Source organism: Felis catus, chromosome C1, assembly GCF_018350175.1.
Source record: "Felis catus isolate Fca126 chromosome C1, F.catus_Fca126_mat1.0, whole genome shotgun sequence".
NCBI classification, from domain to species: Eukaryota; Metazoa; Chordata; class Mammalia; order Carnivora; family Felidae; genus Felis; species Felis catus.
This window is the reverse complement of record NC_058375.1, coordinates 197,463,400-197,482,538: the sequence shown is the minus strand read 5'-3', so window position 1 is coordinate 197,482,538 and position 19,139 is coordinate 197,463,400. Positions and strand designations below refer to the sequence as shown.

Sequence of the window (19,139 nt, the reverse complement as noted above, 5' to 3'; positions counted from 1 at the left end):
ATATTCTAGGATAAAATGATTTTAGCAAGTGCTTATCATCTGGATAGGTATACCTTATTGCTTTGAATATTTGTGCTATGTTTTGGGGGGAAATAAACATTAAGGGATTTTTGGATAAATGTGAAGAAAGTATCAATGGTTCAAAAGTAAAGGGTCAGAGGGTACCTGATGATGGCTGACCAGTCCTTCATTTTTGCTGTTAGGAAGTAGAGATTATAGACCCCTGTCAAGCACGTAAGTGAGACCTTCCTGACCGGCATCTCTCCACCACTACAGAGACTCCAGGGTCAGAGCTGACATGGATTTTCTATGCTAACTCTCTACCAAAATGTTGTAAGGGCTCAGCAATAGCTGTCCGGTAGCTAGAAAGGGTCAGAGAGCCGTTTGTCATGGTGCTGCTAACTTTCCTTACATCCAAGTCTAAGGGTGGACACTGCCTGCTCACTTTCCCCTATTGCCAAAGTTTAAGAAATACCTGATTTCCATGGTTGAGGGGAGGAAAGGTAGAGGAGGATTTACATGTTTAATATTTTGATCTCTGAACTGCAGTGAATGGAACTCTGCTTTAAAATTCCAAATATCAGCTGTGCTTCCTTCGCTTCCACACATATTAGGAAGGAAAGTTGAAACTAGAAAAAGGGCTGAGAGAAGACATAAATCTTTTCCATGCCTCAGGCCCAAATCGGAACCAAAGTACTCCCTTTCCCAGGCTTGAGATATCTGGAAAGCAGGAATTAGCAATCCTGAAGGTTTTCCCAAGAGCAAGAATTTCAAGCAAAGAGAGATGGCTAGCCTTGGGGATGTTTCTTCTCAGACCTGGTGAGGCCTGATAAAATGCCCCGGCTCAACATACCCACAGAATACAGAATCCCTGTCCCCACATTTATCTCTCAGGCTCCATATGGTAAATTTTAACTGTCTTGATTCCCATTTATCTCTTACAGTCTCACTTTCCCGTCTCTCCACACAATCAACTTTCTCCAGCTTTCTGAAAATAATCAGTTGATTCTAGTTAAGCCCTTTCTTTTGGTGTATGGCATGAGCAACATTGGATCTTTTATCATTATTAGGGAATCCAATAAAGTTCATTGTTACACAGTATGTTGATCACATTTTCAACTCAGATGTTTTTTTTCAACCTCCAGACATATTTTCAAGTGAAGCATTTTGAAATTTAAAGCAATGAGTTCAGGTGTTAATCTGAAAGAAAAACAAGAAGAAAGAAGCAAAAGACAACAGCAACAAACAACAACCCACAGTAAGTAGAGTACTTTCCCTGTATTTCCAGACTTTTTGGACATTTGGGTGTATATTCATTGTATTTTTCCAGATTAAAATTGCTTGAAATTTAGAGGTATTACAAAATATTTATTTTGAAATATTTTGAACATTTTTAAAAATGTAACTAGCATACAATTTAAAAATTAGTTTACTGGTTTTTCAACTTTTTAGGTACTTGTGATTCTTTCAGACAAACACTCAGGCTCATACTGCTTCATACTCCTTATAGTTTTAAACAGAACAAGTCCTAATGGTATTTACTGTCACTTAATACTGGTTACTGACTGATTTATTATGAAGGCTTTGTCTTCTTTGTTTTTTTCATGTCACTTAATCTGATTTTTTTAAAGGAATTTTGGAGTTCCATTTCCAGCATAAATAATGAATGCTCACAAAGAATCCCAAATGTTTTGCCCTTGACTTTGTATAGTCTGTGCCAGAACAATTATTGCAACACCTAAAGCAACAGGAACTATTCAATCGAGGTTTGAACCCTAGAAACAAATCCATTGTGCCTCACTTAGCAAAGCTGTTGTCAGCCTCTGTGCAGCTCATGTTTACATTAAGTGAGGAATAGTAATGCTATAAATTAAGAATTTAAACAAAGTCAGAATATAACCAGTGTTAGTCAAAATGTCTTCTGGGTACTGAGAAAGCCTTATGACAGGAGAAATAATAAGAGTAGGGGAACAGATAGTGTGTGGAGTTGGGAACTCAGCTGAATTCATGCTTTCAGCTTCTTTCAAAGGTGATATTAACACTTAACCAGTGGCTGCCTAGGTCTCCAGGCCTCTAGGGCAAGCGCTGGAGCTTCGGTGATTTGTAAAAGGCCAAGTGTGGTTGAAAGTAATGGTAGTCCCTGTCTGGTAATCATGGTCAGACAGTCTCCAGAAGCTGGTGAGGTGCTTCTGTTTGAAATCTCAGAAATTTCTGAGTGTTCTTGGACCAGTGATGCTTACCTCCTGAAACCTGAATCCAGGGTCTGACAAGTCCCAAAATACCGTAGCTCCTGATACTTACAAAGTCTGTACTCAGTCTAACCTATTGATTCCCTGAACTTGTTGCCTGAGGCAGAGAAGGAGCTAATTAAAAGAAAATGGAGCTTTGAAAATCTGAGAATCTCTCTGAGATGCTGCCACTAACCTCCGGAATTTGAATCACTGCCCAGCACAGGAGCTAACAACAAATCAGATTCTCCATGCTGCTGACCTGGGAGTGAGTTGCTTTAAAATGGGGGAAAAAAAAATCATAAACCTCACTGCTCCCATATAAATTTTTCCCTGAGATATTTAACAAAAGAAATAATAAAATGAATCAGTATTTATGTATGTATGTATGTATGTATGTATGTATTATTAAATATTAGTTACTTTTTAAATAACTCTGGGCATTAAGGACAATTTCTTCCATTTTTATAAGTAGGAAAAATGAGACAGAGAGAAGTTAGGTAACTTTTCTTACGTAATCGGAGTCAGCCAGAAAGACAGTTGGATGAGATTACAACTCAAAGTTGCTGACATTCAAATACATGTGAAAACCACTAGACCACATCGTTATCTTTCTTTTTTGAGTCGACTATAACAAAACAGCACTTAAATGCTTACAAAATCCTTGCCTGTATTATTCTGAGGCAGTTTCTAGGTAGAAGAAACAAATCACAAAATTGTTGCTAAATACTAGTCATGATGGTTCACCCCTTCCTCTTCAAACACACCATAAGCTTTGGAAGGTGGGAAAATATTTAAAGTACTATCAAAGCCCTAGTATTTCTTTGGTTACACTTATGGCCACATTTAGATTGTATCACTTCCAAAAAAGCTTTAAAGGCGTTTTGCCAGGTTGGCTCCTTCTTCCCAGGCAAGGGTCAAAAAGATAGGAATAGACCACAAGGCTATCATTAGATGAAAACAATGGACTGGGAATCATCGTTGTCCAAAATTCCTAAGCCTACTTCCTGTGTCAGATAGCTTACTAGTAACCCACGAATGTTCATCCTTCCACATTCTGAATAAAATTATATGTAAATAAAATGGCTTCCAATTTTATTTCCAAATTTTATTTATTTATTTATTTATTTCCCATTTTATTTATTTATTCCCAAATATGATTACTCCAGAATAGCCATATTGGATCTTTTCAGATGACCAAGAATAATTCACACTCAAAAGTTAAAACTCTAAACCAGGGTACAATCTTAGCAGCATGAATTAAGACACTAAAAGTTGAGAAGCGTGAATCAATCTAAGTTCAGACTCTTGTAGTCTTACTTTGTCCATATGTCTCTATACAAACCAGTCCAAAATTTAGTGGCTTTGTTAAAATTGATGTATTATTTCTCATGGTTCTATCAGTAGGCAAGGTGGTTCCTGTGCTACTTTGCCTTGGGTCATTCAGGTGGTTACATTCTGCTAAAGGTTCAGGTGGAGTGTCAAAGATGGCAGGCAGGTGGTGGTAGCTGTCAGCTGGGTCACTTCAAGTCTCCATGTGACCTCTATTTCTTCAGTAGACTAGATTGGCTTCCTTACCTGGAAGTTTCAGGGCAGTATTCCAAGAGGGCAAAGGCAGAAGCTGCAAGGCCTCTTGAGGTCTAGATACCTAAATTCACATCACTTCAGGCATACTCTATCAAAGCAAGTAACAAGGACAGCTCATATTCAAAGCAGTTGAAAAATAAACTCAACTTCTGCATGGGAGAAACAGTAAAGTCATGTAACAAAGAAACATGAGTATTGGCATGGGAAGAATTTGAGGCTATTAATTATCTATCACATAAGATATATAAGGAAAGTGAGAAAATAGTTCTGTCCTCTACATGAAGACAGAGATTATGGAGAAGGGAATCACAATTTAGCCCAGTATAATAGACACACCAGATAACTAACTCAAAAATAGGGCACGTTCTTGGCATGTCTGGACAGTCAGCTAAGCATCTGACTCAGTTTTGGCTCAGGTCACGATCTCCCAGTTTGTGAGTTTGAGCCCCACATTGGGCTCTGCACTGAGAGTATGAAGCCTACTTGGGATTCTCTCTCTCTCTCTCTCTCTCTCTCTCTCTCTGCTCCTTCCCCACTCATGCTTTCTCTTTGTCTCTCAACAATAAAGATTTTTTAAAAAAATAGGATGAAATCTTGATTTTTGAGGTTTTGAGGGGAGATAGATCTAGTGTAAACACTGTCCTCATAGCATAGATACTGCCCCCTAAATCCTGGGATTCTTTGAATTCTTAGATACCAAAATCTTACCACATACTCTGTTTTTAAGACACGCACACACAGTCACACACACACAACATTGAACTGTGGATTGCCATCTGAGGCAGGCCAATCCTCCCATACTTTCAGTACCTGTTTCTCTGGAATGATTTATGTAATACAAGAAATAATGGATAATTAGGACAATGAGCTGGCAAGAAGCTGACAAATGTGCCCCAGATCGTGTGGCTCACCAGGACAAACATTCCTGGTACAAAGACTAAAGTTTGAGAATTTGTCTACTAGTGACCTTAATTTGGAATTCTCAAAACAATCTATGAGCTATGACTTCCATTGCCCTTTTATTTTTATATGGCATAAGGAGTAAAGGATTTGAGAAAAGGTTGAGGTGAAAAGGTTTACTCAAGGTTATAAACTCAAAAGATTAGAACTACGAAAAAATTACTTGTAGACTCACTGAACTAATGTTCTAAAAAAATTTATACAGTATTTAATAACTTAATATTAAGGACATTTCTGTCAATTATAATTATTTTATCCTTTGTTTACTTGACTCTGAAGAGTTTCCTTCCTTCCTTCCTCCCTCCCTCCTTTCCTTTCTTTCTTTCTCTCTTGAAAAGAAAGAAAGTAACTGAAAAGTTTACCTGGCAAAGAGAGTTTTAGAGTTTTCTTGTGTAATTGCTCTGGGAAGTTAAACTAGTTGGTTTGCTTTTTTAGAAGGGCAAGTCCCACATACTCAGTTTTTAATATACACCCAAATGACAAGAATGTCACAATGGAGATACTGTAAGACAAGAAATGAGCTATTATATGGATTTGGTCTAGGGTTAAACCACCGTATAACTAATACCACTTAAGAATTCCAAAAGAAAACTCCAAATAGTGTTTTCTAAGACCAAATTTTAATTAGTACACAACAGAGGAGAAAAGAATATGGTGACAAGTTTTTTAAAATGTACAATTAACTTAATAAAGTTGTCCTTTTAGAGCTACAACTTGTCTCCATGAATTTAGGAGAGAACAATTCTGTGCTAATCGAGGTTTTAATTTTCTACACGGTTTGCATTTAAAGAATGGTCAAGGAAAATGTAGTAAGACCTACGAATTTTTTTAGAAACTTCATTGTTGAGTTCCAGTTCTTATACTAATGTCATTAGAGAACTTTCAATGTGACCATTATGCTTAAATGATTCAATTCAATCTCTGTATCAATTTCTTTTTCTAAGTGTTGGGTTTATATAACGCAAAATACTGCTAGAAGGAACAAAAATGGAACAAGGAATACAATCTCATGTAATGGTTTTGTCAGGGAAATATAGAAGTTTGTTTCTACATATAGTTCCTGTGTGGCCAGGGTTAGATAGTTATCCTGGGGAGTGAGCCAGGGGGTGCTAGATAATATGGAGAATTGGGGGAAAAATAGTGCTGTTTCCTGATCAAACCTCAGAGGTAGGCCTTAGTGAATTATTTTTTAACTTTTCTTTTGGGGGCATGCAGATTCTTGCAAAGTAAAAGAATTTAGATATTTCTTATGCTTTTTCATGTTTTTCAAGATTCCTTTTCTCTAGGATCCCCCTACCTATGCATGTGGTAGACTGACTAGCACTATTATGATCCTCTTATATGTATTTTCTAGACCGTGAAACCCAAGAAGTGTCTTAACTAAGTAGAGAGAAAATGGGTGCTTTTATTCTAGTTCTTATGGTTATAGCCAGACTTTAGTAGTATCATTTTTAGCTGAATAGTTATGGCTGTTATCTAGTTGGAAGAGATACTTAAGAAAGAGTTTATGATAATGTTCTCTTTTGCCTCCTTGGATCAATATTTAGTTTTCTACCTCTTAAAGGGGAAAGAAAGTTTTAAAATATAAGGGATTTGAGGTTCCTAAAAAAGACATTGTGTACAAATTAGCATGTGCTATCGTAATGTGGTACTGGGAAAGTCATAGAATATTTTAGTATTAAAAAATAATCTCTACTGCATTCCAGAATAGACAGCTGCAGCTTGATTGGATGGTTTAATTTCTAGTGGTGTAACATTTACTATTGCAAGACAGTTAATTCCACTGTTGGATAAATTGTTGGAAAGTCATTTTTAGATTGAATAAAAATTTGCTTTCTAACACTTGCACTCATTGTGAGGCTGCTCTGGACTAATGGATTTATTATTTATTTATTTATTTATTTATTTATTATTTATTTATTTATTTTCAATGTTTATTTATTTTGAGAGAGATCTAGAGAGGGCATGAGTAGGTGAGGGGCATAGGGAGAGAGAACTAGAGAATCCCAAACAGGCTCCACATTGTCAGCGCAGAGTCTGATATGGGGCTCAATCCCACAAACTGCGAGATCATGACCTAAACTGAAATTAAGAGTTGATGTTTAACAGACTGAGCCACCCAGCTGCTCTTGACTTTGTAGATTTAATAAAAATAATAATTTTTACTATAGGAAACATCTACATAGCACATATTATTTTAAGTGTTTCACATATGATCTTTCACATTTAATCCTCACAACAACCTTGGGAAGTAGGTACTTTTATTATCCCCATTTTACAGATGTGGAAACTGAGGCACTGAATTGCCCAAGGTCATACCACTGTTAAGAGGCTGAGTTGGTATTTGAACCCAGGCAGCTAGATTCCAAGCCTTTTGCTATCAACAAGTACAGATATGCATCAGACTGTTAACAACCACCAACAGCAGTATTTAGTATTTAGGAATTGATAGAAGGAACTGTACATCAGCAGTTGTTGCAACCAACAAGCCTTTTTTTTTTTCTTTTTAGCATTCCCAGCATCTAACTGCAAACTCAGAAAGCCATTGTAATAAATTTAGTTGGTAAGTGGCTTCATTCAACAAATATTTATTGAGTGACTACTATATATTGGCATTGTGCTATACATTTGAGATTTGTTGAGAACAAAGACATCATCCCTGTCTTCTTAACAATTACAGTTAATTGGAAAATAAAGACACAATAACAAGTCTGGTAACTATAGTAAGGGATATATGAAAAGCCATGAGAGCATACATTTCTTAAATCTAATTTGTTCTGGGATTACAGTAACCCTTCTAAGGGCCATACCCAATATGCTAAAACTAGAAAGACATATAAAGCTTAGCTAGAAGAACCTGGGAGGTAGAGGTTCATAGGGTGGGGACAGTGTACTGGAAGAGGAAACAAAACAGGGAATATCTTAGCACCTGAAATAAAGTTCACATTATCTTTGGTTGGATTCCTCAGTAGCAGATCCTGAGGCATGAGTTTGAGTGAAAGTAGCTTATTTGGAACATGATCAGAGAAAAGTAAACAAGAAAGATTGGGAAGGTAGGAAACCCAGTACAGAATGCAGTCATGACCAGGCTACTTCTTTGAACATTGGGCTTACTCTCACTGTGGAACTCTGGAAAACTGCATAGAATATGCCTGAGAATTGTGATATCTGAAAGGTGAGGAAGCCAAGGTATTTATTTATCAATTCTATCTGCAGTTGATTGAAGGCTGTTCTTAGGGATGTTACCTCCCCAGAATTTCTATGTTGGCTAGCATGTAGGTCAAATAAGCTCTTATAGCCAGAGAAAGCTCTCATGCAGAGTCACAGGCATTTGAAATAAAATGTGTTTAGGTACAGTGTCCCATACTGAGTCCTCTCTGCTCTCAATGGACCTCAAGGTTGTTGGTCACAGTTCAAACAAACAAACAAACAAACTTATAATGGGAGGGATATGGGGACAACTATAGTCTTTGTTGCTGCAGTTAATCCCAAGGCAAAATTTGAAATATATAATTTGTGTCTTCTACCAGTTATTCTAGATTCCTCTCACCTTGGTCAACACTCACTCTTCCAAATTGCTTGTCTGGTGGGATTACCCAGAATTTCTTCCCTTCATCTCCAAGTAGTCTGAGCATTTTGTTCTCTTTCCACATGAAGTTGACAATTAGGTATGCTATTCAGTTTGCCTTTACAGTGGTCTTTCAAGGCCATTTTGACATTTGTGGCCCACCTCAATATATTGAGGTAGCCTATCACATCTTCAGAATTTCCCTATTGGATTGTATATGTGAACTGAAGGAGAAGGGTAGGTATGAGCTACTTTTTTCATGTTAACTTGTACCATGTGGGCCTTTTAGGACCCAATTCTTCTCACTTTCATATTACCATATAAATGTGTAGGAGCAGTCGTTCCAAATACAGCGTTTGCTATATCTAACATATCGAAGTAGAAGGGGAAACATGTGGGAACTTATCCTTTCACTTTGAGTAGATATCCAAGAATACCTCCAGATAATGAACCTCTAAAAACCTCACCAATATGGCAGGATCTTGAATCATTTTAGAGTTTGTCTGTCATCCTCTGGTGAACAGATATCTTATCAGTGGCACATATTTATGTCATTTCCTGCTTTTCAGATCCATTAAAATAATAGGTTAGTGTGATGTTTGTGAAAATGTCATTATCAAGGCTGTATTATGATAGAGAGAAAGAGGGTTAACTTAGGCTTGAAGCAAGACTATAAATGTATATTGTTGTCCACTCCAGGTGAAAGCAAACTTCTCTTGATGAGAGAGTTCTTTTTTGATGAAATTGGAAATAATGTAATCTCTAGATGAATAGCCTTCTATAAGTTCCAAAGCCATTTTGATCTGTTCTAGTTAAGATACCACATCTGGAAAAGCACCTGCAGTTAGGTCTCTGTGTAGAACACCCACCCTATTCCTGAGTTTTTCTTTTATTCTCACATGACTACTATATTCACCATACTGTTGACATCAGATGTGTGGAGGTTTTCCCATACCAAGCAATTCTATGAAACCAGCTAGGGATCCTACATTTTAACTCAATTCTGATACTGTCTACATGGAGATAGCATTAGATCCCATATTTTAAAGGATCAGTCCCACAAGAATGCCTTGCACCCCACTTCAGATGCCAATTGCAAGTACAGGTTATCACCTGTGCTTCTAACAGACCAGTTATAAATTGGACACTCCCATGACTCCCTTCCTTAGATTCAATTTGAACCTCACAGAACTCAAGAAAACAGTGTACTTCTTTTGATACCAGCTTATTATGAAAGGATACAACAAAAGGTAGAGATGAACATCCAGATGGAAGAGATACATAGGACAAAGTATATGGGAAAGGTGAGGAGCTTCTTCCATGTTCTCTGAGTGCACTGCTCTCCCAGTACCTCCACATGTTTATAAATGTGAAAGCTCTTAGAATCCCATACTTCTGGGATATTTTTTGGAGGCTTCATACTATAGGCACGATGGATTATTAACTTCATTTCTCACCCCCCTCCCTTTCTGAAGAATGGGGAGTGAGAAAATTCTAAACTTTTAATCATATCTTGGTCTTTTTTTTTAATGTTTATTTTTGAGAGGGATACATAGTGCAAGTGGGGGAGGGGCAGAGAGAGAGACACACACACAGAATCTGAAGCAGGCTCCAGGCTCTGAGCTGTCAGCACAGAGCCGACACGGGGCTCAAACCCACGAACCATGAGATCATGACCTGAGCCAAAGTTGGATGCTTAACCAACTGAGCCACCCAGGTGCCTCAATCAGGTCTTGTTTTTTTTAATCATGTCTTCATCATGGTGATCAGCTCACATCCAGGAGCCCACCAAACACTGCCTCATAAGAACAAAAGACACTTGGCTATCATCTAGGAAATTCCAAGAGATTTAGGAGCCCTGTGGCAGTAGCCAGGGTCAAACACCAAATTTTAGAACAAAAGGTGCTCCTAGTGCTATTATCATTTAGGAAATTACAAAGGTTTTAGGGAGGTTTATGCTAGGAACTGGGGGCAGATATATAGATAGATATAGATATAGATAATCTTTACATATCTTGATCCATCTAGTTTTACAGGATCATATCAGGGAGTTAAATGGGATTGAATGAGAAAACAATTCTTTGCCATTCTACCTAGAATGTAATAATACTTTTGCTCTCTTGGCTTGGGGAGATAGTTTTAGGGATTTCCACTCAGCCTTTTATTATAATAATGGCTCTAACTCCATGAATGAGCTGTTGTTCTCTCAGCAACCAAATATATCCAATAAATTTATACACATAAGATTCAAATAAATGACCACAGGATCAATGGATTCAGAGTAAGATGGCCTTTGATTAGGACTCTATTTATCACCAACCTCTATCTGTTTTCAATGAAATAGGGGGGACGTGATGTCATGTTGGGTTCCCTCCTACCAGTGTCATCTTAGATCTTGTATTCATTTGCCCTCAGAAGATCTATTTTCTCTTTCCCAATGTATAGTGACTTTGGCAAATGTCAAAGCTTTGGGAAAAGCTGTTGTGTATATACGCTGTGACATTCTGGGGACTTTCTTCAAGGCAACCATCCTGTCATTTACTTAAGGTGTTCTGAATCTGAAAACTGGCTCAACCAGGGAAATTTGGTATAGAATTATGGTTTTCTAATGCAGTAGTTGATATTAGCCTTTTTCTCATCTGTTTTGATATTTTTGTTTTGGTGATGGTCAAATTACACAATCATAGGCTAACCATCTATATCTTCACTAGAGACACCAATAATGTGTTAGACATTACCTCAAATACCTATAGGTCAAGCCCCATAGTTACCATTTTGGCCTTGTTGCTCTTTGCTGTAACTGTTACCATCTAGCCTCTGCTATTGCAGAATCCTAGCATCCCCACTGACACTCAGTAGCCCAGCTCTATTATAGCATCTCCTTTCATGAACTCTGGGCTATAGAGAAAGCCACCACTGTGTTTTCCAATGATTACTGGTGGCCTGCCCACTAGCACTTTTCTTATTCTCTGTTGTTTTAATGAAGAGTTTCTTCTATCCGATTCTACCTTCAAAGGAGAACATAGGTAACTACTGGGCTTTCTCCTATTTTTTAAGTAATCTCTATCACCTAATGTGGATCGTCTTCTCATCTTGTGTACCAAATTCATCTTTGCATGTGAACATTCTATGACACTACACCCCTTCTTAGTACTTTATCAAGGCTATTTCTACATCTTTACTTCATGTGCTATATGCCATTGTTGTTTGTAAGCTACAAATCAACATTTCAGTATAATATTAATACCATCTCCAGACATCCTTATCAGGATATTAAACTAGAGACACAGAATAGGTTTCCTAAATCAATAACTCTCTACTATATTCCTGTGGCTTATATTCCTGCTCCCAGTTCCCATCTCTTATTCCCATTATTTATCCCAAGGTATCTTCTCCTAGTAGGAACATTAGTTAGATCCTCCCATTCTTTTGGTGAATACTTGCTTTCCTCCCATGGTGGGAACAGTACTTCCCCACTAAAATGATTCTGACGTATGATTTTCATTGCTGGTCTAGACGCAATGAGGTGAGGCATGTATAGATCTTAAGCAGGGTGAGCATTCTCATGCCAGTCATTTGCCTTGGGACAGAGGAGGATTTTTCTTGGACTACAGGTATGGGGAACCTGCTCTCTTGTAGGAAGTAGAGGGAACCACTTTTTCCTGTCCAAAGAAATCTAGAAATTGAAAATTGTCAAGCGTATTTACTCAGATGTCTCCATTCTGAATCTTAGGATCTTACTTCTTCCCTGAAGAAATCAGCATAGGTGACTTTTGGAGGCTTTGAATTTAGCCACTTGTGTAACTCTTTCATTTACCACCACAATCCAAGTTTGGGCTGACTTAAAGCAGTATCTGAGAAATGGACAATAAAGTATTTTCAAATTCTGCCATGAAGGCATTCTTCTGGCTTTTTCCCTGATCCCTGTTGATAGTTGATTGACCTGAGAGTGTCATTTCCTCCTTCAGAACTTCTATACCTATTAACACTAGCCAACCTATTTCACAGTCTTTAAGAGCAGTATTTTTAATTCCCACCTTTACCTGATCCCAATTCACCACCAATGACATCTAAGAATTTCTTGTAATAGTGATGCCACAGCATATTAGGGCTTGTCACCAGCAATGGGGTTCTTGTTGCCATCTCACTGGTGAATGATCCAAATACAAAATTCAGTCCCCAAAGTTTGCTTTTTAGGACTTTTTCTGGTACTACTTATCTGAAGTTGGGTTCCCTCAAAAGCAGTCCTTCATATAAAGGATTTGAGTACAAATAGTTTATTTATAAGAGGTTGTTTGAAAAAGCTTTTGTAGATAAGGAGGAAGAGACACTGAGAAGGTAGCAAAGACAATACAGGGTACATTAATGACCAGATTACCTTGGAAGATCACTAGGGCCTATTTCCACTGGGGACCTCTGAAAGGACATATACAGCATTCTTCAAAATTGTTCTATTTAATTCCCATCATAGTTGGTTGAGAGCTCCTCCTGAGTATGCTAATGCCCCAGCACATCTGGCCTGCCCTGAATATTAGCCAAGCATGCTCTTGTGACTGGAGAAAGTAATCAGTCATAGGTACCTTACAATATGATGTTAGGACATACAGAAATGGTGAATGCTTACCAGACGTGCAAGGGGAACCAATGTCTTCTGTAAGCATCAAGTACCAGTAGGAACATGGGGAAAGATGAGACAAACTAAGTAGGCATTAATAATTATACTAAAGGCAATGACAAGCTATAAAAGTATGGCTATATTTTTTAAAATATTTCTTTTATGTTCCTCTTTCAGGATTCAGGCATATTCTAAGATAATAGAACGAGACAGACACATATTATGTTGTTTTAACATAATGAAAGTTGGAAAAACTCTACTGCAATGTGAAAATTCTGATTATCTTTCACATCCCGCTCAAGGAGACCTTACCACTGAGGAGAGCTGACTACTGTGAGGTTTTATTTCCCTGAATCTCATTTCTATCCCCATCTAGTAGGAAAACAGAAGTGACTGACAACTTGCACAAGAAGAGGTATGACCTTGAGAATGAGGAGAAAATGGCATAAAAAATACTTGTTAGGGAGCAAAAGTATATGAAGTTCAAAAGGGCTAATATATTTGAGGCTGGCCAGGAGGATGCTGGGGAGGGTGGTCAAAAGGGTGGAAGGGCTAATTTTGGATACCTACACCTCCCTTAGAGACCCCGTAATTCTTTTGAGTAACTATAGCTTTAGCCTCAAGTAAAGAATAGTTTTGTGCAGTTATCCAGATCCTTTTTGTATGTTTGAGGCAGAAAAATAAAGCATTTAAAAGCAGGTTTTCCCCCTACCCCTACTTTAGTTCACAAGAGGGAAGAAGTGCTAAGGTCACCAAGGGATTTTAATAGAGGGTATAAACAGATTTGGATTTTTGGAAAATGACTCGTGCTGCCATGCCATGTAAAACTATGTTAAAACAAAGAAAGACTGGAGAAAGGGAAACCCATCAGAAGTCTGTTGCTGTATCAGACAAAGATGTACAATGGTTTGATTTAAGATAGTGTCATGAGGATGAAAGGAAGGGAAAAGATTTGAGGTATATTTAAGAGATAGTGATTCAATGATTGATTTAATTTGGAGAATAACAAAATAGAAGGAAATAATAACTCCTTTGGCAACTGGGTAGATAGTTGTACCTTCTTCTGAGATATGGTATCATAGAGAAAGAGAAGGAGATTTTAAGATAGATGCATATAGTGAATTCAGTTTTTAATTCAAGGTGTTTAGAAGACATTCAAATGAAGATTCCAGTAGGAGTTACTTACACATCTGGAGCTCAAAGCATGAGTCTGGTTGGAAGAGTTTTGGCAGGAAATGTAAAATAGGAAGAACTTAGAGCTATGTGAGAGGACAAGGTTGTCCAGAGGGAGGATATATAGAGTGAGATAAGTAGTGGAGATAATTAGGAGGTTATTAAGGATTAGGTCAAGAAATGAAGAGCCAAGGTTTGGATATGTTGTTTATGTAAGTATTGATTACACCCATAATTACTCCCCTTGTCATGGGGAGATGTAAAAATTGTCAGTGAATGGGGGAGAGCATCAGAAAATTTGTAGATAAAGCCACAATGGGGAATAAAGGTTCATATAGAAGAATGACACAGACATCAAAGGAACAGGTACTTTGTATAATGATGCAACATTTACACCCCAGAAGTGGTAGTGAGGAGCAAGGATGACATGAACCTTATGCAGACCCCATAGGATATATCAGGTAAGAAAAAGACCAGCATGATTTCATGTGCTTGATTGTATAGCTTCAGGTGAGAGCCATATTTTAGCTCAGGTGAGGAGCTATATAGAGAATTTTGTAAAGAATTTTGATTTTGCAGAGTCTTTTAATTGTGGAAAGGGAGATTCATATATCAGCATTAAAGGGCTAATAAAGTGGTAATTTGACAAAGAGAGAGAGGCTGAGAGGAGAGTCTATACTGTAGTGGCAGCTGGGTGAACCAGAAACTGGCAAAAGTAAGGACTGGTAAGCAGAGTATCCCCTTTAATCCAAGGGTGATATCTCAGCAGAAATATCTATGATGGAACTGCAGGAAGATTGATGGTCATCTCTGTGTGGAGTGATGCACCAGAAGTGTGGGCTGGAGCACTGTGAGGGCTGAGGAGTGTGGGAATATTATATTGAGGATAAGGCTTTTCCTTTCTGCATCATGACCAGATTTGCATTTTATAAAGATCACTCTGACAGGTACAGATCATGGATTCTGGAGGACCAGCCTGGCTCCAGGAAGACCATTTGAAAGACTACTGTAAAAGTAAAAAATGATGGGTCCTTGAACTAAGGCAGCATCAGAGGGATCTGAACCCACGAGAGATATGTAGGTAAAAGAATCCATAGAACTAGGTGATTGATTAGATGCAGAGGATAAAGAAGAGTGATGACAAGGCAAGAGGGTAGGATGGCTTTCTATTTCTGATTTGTTAACCAGGTAGAGGGTGGCATCAATTTCTAGGTTAGAGAATGAAGCAAGAGAACAGATTTTGCAAAGTAGATGGATGGAAGAAAAGTTTTCTTTTAAAAATGATTATTTTGAGGGGCACCTGGGTGGTTCAGTTGGTTAAGCCTCCAACTTCAGCTCAGGTCATGCTCTCATGGTTCATGGGTTCGAGCCCTGCATCGGGCTCTGTGCTGACAGCTCGGAGCCTGGAGCCTGCTTCGGATTCTGTGTGTCCCTCTCTCTGCTCCTCCCCTGCTTGCAGTCTGTCCCTGTCTCTCAAAAATGGCAGTTCCAGTAGACAGTTGGGTCAGGAGACCTAGCAATATGAATAGAGGCCTGAGCTGAATTTAATGGATGTGAGAGTCATTAGAATATATGTGTCTAATTAAACAAGGATATGGGGAGAATACTGGGAACTACTAAATAGATGATAAGAGTGATTGATGATGGAGCCCTGGGTCACACCACCATTTAGGATGCAAATAGTGAAAGCTATGAAGGCTGAGAAAAGATCAATCAAGAGGTAGAAGGAAAATTGGGAAGACTAATGCCATGAAGTGAAAGATGAAGTGGAAGACAGATTCAAGAAGAAAGGGTTCTGGAGATTCTTAAATGCTGCAAAACAAAACAAATCAAATCAAAACAAAACAAAACAAAAACCAAACAAAACAGAAAATGGAGATAGGAAATTACCCATTGGATTTGATAACAGGAAGGCCAGTTATGACCTGAACCAGAGCGATTTTGGTTTGGGAAGGACTGCAGCACAATTGAAAATGCATGAATTAAAAAGTTACTGGGGACCACATACTCAAAAATCAATTCTAGGTAGATAAAGGATTTAAATGTGAAATATTTGAAACTTTAAAAAATATATACAGGAGACCATCTTATGCCTTCTGAGTAAGGACAGACTTCTTAAGCAATAAAAAGTGCTAACATAAGAGAAAAGACTGATAAATTTAACTACATTGGATCTAAGAGGTGCTATTCATCAAAGGTAAATAAAGTAAAAAGACAAGCAGTAAACTGAAGACAAAATTTGCAAGACAATTAACTATTAGTTTCTAATATATATATATATATATATATATATATATATATATATATATTCTTCTAAAATCCTTATAAATCAATAAGAAAAACAAGCAACCTAATTGAAAAATAGACAAATAATATGAACAGAAATGAAACAAAATGAGGAATAAGTGGAAAAAAAGGTGCTTAATCTCTTTAATAGCCAGGAAATGCAACTTAAGAGAATAATCAGATACAATTTTATACCAATTAGTCTGACAAAAATCAAGAAATTTGACTATATCAAGTATTGGAAAGGATAGAGAAGAGTGTGAAAATTTATGTACTGCCAGTAGGATAATAAATTGGTTAAATAACTTCAGAAAGCAGTTTGACATTTCCTTGGAAAGTTGAGCATTTGCATTCCCTAAAACCAAATGATTGTAGTCCTATAGGTATACTCTAGTGTATAATATCTCCAAACTGGTTATCTCCTTTATTATAATCAACAGCATGTAACAAATTTTCAATGAATAGCTGCATAGTCAATTAATGTAGACTATTCCTTTTGAATCCTTGGCTGTGAAGGGAAACAGAGTGGTAACCTGTGGTTTCTATATGATTCACTGGTCTTTTCTGGACATATTCCTCCTCAAATGTGGCCCACAGAAATGGTCCATGGCCTTCTCGTTCCTGGTTTGTTTTGCCTCTTATATAATGTCCACTGTCAATGCTGTCAGTGATTACCTTAGCTTTCGGAGTAGCCTCTTACCGTTTTTGTGTCACATGGAGTTTGCTGTCAAGTTTTGGGCCAGTCTGAGAATCTAACCAGCCCATAAAGTATATTTTATATGGAGAAAAGGATTCTGAGCTTTCACACTAACTAAAAATTGCAATAATAGATTAATGAGTAGTGGTGCTCACTTTATTAATTTCTGGAGCTTTCTGACATTCCTGAAAAATAGCTCATTTTATTCAAGGACTTTTTAGAATGAGAAAAATAATCATAGACAAGAATGATGCTATTATTTATAGAATTTTTATATGCAGTGTTCCAAGTATTCCTTAGATGTCACAGCTGTCTAGAAAAGACTGCACAAAGAGTGTTGCCAATATTATTTTTTATTTTTAGTAAATATTCAGTAGAGGCTGAATCAATGCCCCATTAAAAACGTTTTCAGAATTGGGTCTGAGTCATCTTGGTTTTTCTTCTCTAATCCATTTGTTTTTTAGACAGAGTGACTGAGTGGTTTCTTGATTGAGTGATTTCCAACCTTGACTCAAACTGACTATCATATGTTAAGCCTGTAGCTTGATTCTATCAATTGTAGTGAGCAAAGTGAGAGTAGCTCTATACATGGGAAACCTTCAAAGATCACCATCATCAAAAGGCTCTGGTTGAATCTACAGCCATCCATGGCACTGTGCTGTGTTAGTATGTGAGGTTTCAGAAAGGCTGCTGAATAAATAATAAGTAAATATCCCAAGGGGAGAAAAACCTTGAAGAACATGTGATAGAATGCAAAGTCTGAAGTTTCCACCATTTGTGTTCCCTGAAATTTTTATTTTCCTTACATTTATACTGCACATTTCAATGTATAAATGTCTTCTGCATATATTTTGATTTTTAGAATCATATTGTGAGATAAGCAAAGTGTTAAATCATCACCCTGTTTTAAAGATAAAGAAGGTGAGATTTAGAGATGGTAAGTTACAGACTTAATAAATAATAGAGAAGGGGCTTGCTCACAGCTACATCTTTTGATTCCAAGTTCAGTGTTCTTTGAACTATACAACACTACAAAGTTGTCAGCCAGGTATGGTAAAATGCAGTGGAGATGATCACGTTCTTAAATTTTAACTAGATGTGCTCTTCTTCCTACCCCCATGTAGCTTTATTGGAATAGTTAACTGGTCATTGATTCTAAATGTTTCATAATAGTAATTAAATTCATTCTATTCAACTTTTTAAAAAAATTCATTAAAAGATCACTTACATATTTTTCCCTGAGCTACATTTTTAATTAGACTAAGATTACCTTTTGATGGAAGATATGGCAGAATTTCATCTCTGCAGTCTCTTACAGTCCTAAAATTCTATGATGTGATTTTTAAAAATTGACCCTGCATTTTTCAGTAGCAGTAGTAACATGAATAAAAAGACACTTGTTATATGACCAAATTGGTGTTGGTATTGGTATTGGTATCTGTATTGGCTAAAAGTTACATAGGCATTCTGTAACTTAATATTTTACCACAACCCTTTGGGGGTAAGTAATATTATTGTCTTTTACAAATAATAATACAGAGTCTAGAACCTGAGTAATGTGTCTTAGTTTACACATCTAATAACTGTACTAAGGTTTGAACAGTCCGTTTTCTTTCTCAAACTATACTCATAGCCCTATGCTCTACTACAGAACTTTGATATTCATAAGAGAAAAGTTTAAGGTCAAGCAAACTGGTATCAGGGAAGTCTAGAAGCAACACTAAAAGATGCATCCTAGAATTTTCAACTTCACAGGGGAAATGTCAGACCCACCCTTAAATGTGGATCAAACATGAACCTCACAGGGTTGTTGTAAAAATTAAATAAAATAATGCATATAAAATAACTGACATGTAGTATGACCTCAGTGAAATCACTTTTTTTCTAGATTTTACTTATGCAATATGTCATTTATATACTATTTGTTTAAAGAAAGAGAAAAATCCAATAAAATATATGTAGGAAAACAGATAATCTCATATAACAAGACTAAAGGTAGGCAATTCTGTGACAAATTCAGAGGCT

General features: G+C 37.1%; 1 long non-coding RNA gene across 2 annotated transcripts in view; it reads left to right on the top strand.

Moving 5' to 3' along the window:
* LOC123379264 overlaps window positions 1-19,139 on the top strand; it is a 53,486-nt gene that overhangs the window by 18,263 nt on the left and 16,084 nt on the right. Inside the window, exons 2-4 of one of the 2 annotated variants that reach the window (XR_006583519.1) lie at window positions 1,146-1,258; window positions 7,286-7,338; window positions 13,136-13,373. This is a non-coding gene — a long non-coding RNA (uncharacterized LOC123379264). Of the gene's footprint in view, window positions 1-1,145; window positions 1,259-7,285; window positions 7,339-13,135; window positions 15,439-19,139 lie in introns of those variants that run through there. The other variant, XR_006583518.1, reaches the window with a different exon arrangement.